This window comes from Elephantulus edwardii, unplaced genomic scaffold, assembly GCF_000299155.1.
Source record: "Elephantulus edwardii isolate Elephantulus edwardi_28Jun2011 unplaced genomic scaffold, EleEdw1.0 scaffold00013, whole genome shotgun sequence".
Classification (NCBI taxonomy): domain Eukaryota; kingdom Metazoa; phylum Chordata; class Mammalia; order Macroscelidea; family Macroscelididae; genus Elephantulus; species Elephantulus edwardii.
This window is the reverse complement of record NW_006399763.1, coordinates 15,235,417-15,239,426: the sequence shown is the minus strand read 5'-3', so window position 1 is coordinate 15,239,426 and position 4,010 is coordinate 15,235,417.

Sequence of the window (4,010 nt, the reverse complement as noted above, 5' to 3'; positions counted from 1 at the left end):
AGGTTGTTGAAAAAGGTCAAGGTCTACACTATTCAATAAGGATTAAAGCTCAACATCAAAAAAACAAAGATTCTCACCACTGGGCCAATTGACAGAACCATGATAGATGGCAAGAAATTGTTATTGTTAACAATCTCAATCAGTTCCACAATCAGCACTCTTAGCAGTAAGGAAATCAAAAGACAAATTGCATGGGGAAAATCTGATGTCAGAGACTTCTCCAGACCTAAAGAACAATGACGTCAGTCTAGAGACTGTGGTGTGCCTGGTCCAGGCCATGGTCTTCACAGTTACTTGCTAAGTATCAGAGAGTTGAACAATGACTATGGATAATAAAAGAATTTATGCCTTTGAGTTGTGGTTTTGGAGAAGAGTACAAGAGAACAATCAAGTCTGTCCTAAAAGAGTGAAAACAAGTTACTTCTTGGAAGCAAGGAATTTGAAGCTCTGTCTCACATACTTCAAGCATGTTGTCAGAAAGGACCAGTTCTTAGAGAGTTAAGGACACCATACTTGGAAGGGTGAAGGGACAGCACAGGAGAGGAAGGCCCTGGAAGACATGGATTGACTCAGTAACTGAAGTATTGAGGGTAGGTGTGTCAGAATAGGGCAGGGTTCAGAGCAATTAGGCATAGAGTCACTACGAGTATAATAACTACGACAAAATACGAGTATAATAACAAAATATATAACAATATATAATAAAAACAAAAAAAGTGTAACAACAATAACTAAAGCACTTTGTGTAGTTTCAGAGGCACTTAGTAGGGCCTAGAGCAACAAACTAAAGGTCAAAGAGAGGCCTCCTTGCATGCATAGCTGAAAAGCTGCCTACCTGAGAGATCTTGAATGCTTCTGATAGGAATTGAAATCTGTTACTACTCTAATAAAGTCCATAATCATAAATATTGTCTGTATGTTCTTTGTGGCCATTGGAATGGATCCATGGACCTAGGAGGACAGTAGTCAGAGCTGTGGGCAGGACAGTTGGTGTTAGTTAACACGTTGCCGCAAATGACGGCAAATGTATTTCTCAGCACCGCCGTCAGTTTAAAAAGTGTGCGACAACGTCTTATTAGAAGATGAGCTACCGTAAAGGCATGTCTGACCTCATAGGAATTGGTTCTGTTGATATTGTTTAGAGTTGTCGCTTCTCCTCTCCTAGTGTTGAGCTCACCAAGTATAATAAAGGGAAGGAACAGCATTTAGGGATGGATTACCTAAAAAGCAAGATAAGCTTGTGTTTATTTATGCATACTTATTAATCTGCAGTGAATAATTTCACCGGAGCAAAATCATCAGACACATGTGGAAGACAATGTGAAACCGTTCACTACAAATTATTAAGTAAAAAAAACACAAACAAATCTTAGTTGTCTTTCTTCCTGAGTACTCCCTCCCTATCAGAGATTGTAATTTTAAAAAGTCATTTTGATTCTGCAGGAAGGTATTATGTGAAAGAAAAAGAGACAGATACTAATCATATCAGAAGCACAATATTTGATTTAGTAAAAAATACAAAAACTATTTACTATATATTAATAAATAAACATAAATAAGCCCATGCTTGACTTGTTTCTTGGGTAATCTGACATTTGTAGGGACAGACAGATACAGCAGAGAACCCAGATGCTCATACTGCTTAAACATAAGTTTCTTCTAGGGTCTGAGGCTCACTCTATTCAATTTAACTATGCTATGTATTACTTTCTCATTTTTACTATAGTCTAGTGGGTAAGGAGGTTGTGCTGTCAACCCAAAGGCACATGGTTTGGATCCACCTGCTGCTCCAGGAAAGAAAGATAGGCAATCTCATTCTGTTTAATTTACAGCCTCTGAAAACTCACTAGAAGGTCAGCTATGAACTGTGACTCAAAAGCACATAACAACTATAACAAATTAACACAAATTTGTGGCTCAAAAAATTATAATTTTTATCTTATAAAATATACAACACAAAACAAAACAATAATTTTTCTTCTTTTATTCAGAAGTCTAAAATTAGTAAGACTGACTTTGTTGTGAAGGCTCCAGGGAGAATCTCTTTTGCTTCTTTCGTATAAAGACTTCTGTGATTATTGAGACCACTCAGAAAATCCAAGATTATATTCTCATTTCAATATTCAATCATCTCTGCAAAGTTCCTTTTGCCAAGTAAGTTCATTTATTCAAAGACTGTAGGGATTTGGAAATGGGCAACTCTAAGGGCTGTTATTCAGCCAACTATAACCCTCCCATCCTATTAACATAATGCTTTATCCCTGGTTTTCACAAGAAGGATTCTTAAAAGGGTCCTTTCTGTCCAATTCTTCTGCTGAAATTCCTTATTTGAGATTACACACAGTAGATTGCAGACTAAGTCCCCAGAGAGGGGTGTGATTTCACTTTGCATTAATGAGGACTTTTACCTTCTCTTCAGTGGGTTACAAGTTTCAAAGGAGACAGGTGTGGTATTGATGAGACTTAGGACAAACAATGCAGGTATGGCTCTCCACCATCTCCATGGGCAAGACTGAGAAATCAGAAAGCAATTATGAGAAATGGGATTTAGAGCAAAAGGTAAAGATATACCCAATGCAGTTGAGGACCTTGCTCAGTGGAAGCATTCATGGTCTGTGGAGAACAACCCACCAGACACTGGAGTTGCTCTGCCAACCCAAAGCCAGCAAGTTCAAATCCACCAGCTGCTCCATGGGAGAAAGGGTGCAATCTCCTGTCTTTACATTTCTGAAAACTCACTGCAGGAAACAGCTTTAAGTAGTTTATACTCAATGTCATGTAACAACAACAATGTTTTCATAATAGAATGAAACTACTTTTTAAAAGTTAAATACCTTTGTCTTTTTAAAAATTCTTCACATATGTTTACAGAAAAAATTTTGCCTCTGTATTTAAAAAAGAAGGCATGGATAGCAAAAATGAAAAAGCAGGACTAATTGCCCCAAACAGAAAGTAGACATAGAAATAAACACAATAACCAGGTTCCAATGGAAATCCTGAGGCCTTTGCTGTCTGCCCTAGAGAACTTCAGGGGGAAGTTAGTTGTCTCAGTCTAGATCTGGTGGCAGTAGTGCTGGCTGTATGATCTTTGCCCTTCTGATGGCCTGTGGCCAGTAAGACCTCAATGAGTACTTTGACTATCCTTTCAGCCCAAAATGAGTTAGTTTCGATGCTCAGAATCCCTTTTTTATTGTTATTAAGTTTAATGAAAACCTACAGAGACTTTGGATTTCCATTCATTCATTGTTGCACTTTTCTCCCTGCCCACCCCTCTCCCCCAGTTTGCTCTTCTCTTTGAAAAGTTCATAACCGTTTTGCAATTACACACGAAAGAGTTGGACAATGACTAAGGGTGACAGAAGAAAATTTTATTACTTTGAGTTGTGGTGCTGGATAAGAGTATTGAACATACCATGGACTTCCAAGAGTACTAATAGTTCTGTTCTGGATAGGGTAAAACCAGGTTATTCCTTGTGGGGGGGAAAGGATTTTTAAACTCTTTCTCACATACTTTGTGCACATGGCCAAGACGGACCTGTTCTTAGAGAAGGACATCATGCTAGGAAGGGTGGAAGGACAACACAAGAGAAGGAGACCCTGGATGAGATGGATTGACACAGTAACTGGGGCTAGATGTGAGGTAGGTGTGTCAGAAGCAGTGAGATTGTCTCAAGATGGGGCAGGCTTCAGAGTTCTCTTACATAGAACCACAAGTTGCAGGCAACTTGACAGCACATAACAACAATCTTTTATTTAAATTATGTTCTAATGTGTAAAGAAAATCATTAAAAGAAATTGTTCTTTACTATGCCCAGAAGAAAAGTTTTTTAATGTATTTAGAAGTTGCCATCTACTTTTTAACTAACTCCATATGCTGCTAGTATTGACTTCACTACATTTGCCAAAATAGTTTTGTTTTTTGCCTTTATAAAATTTTGTTGGAAAAATGAAATGGACATTTTGCAAGAAAAAGTTAATATTAATAAAAGCGCAGTGGTTTGCAAAATTAA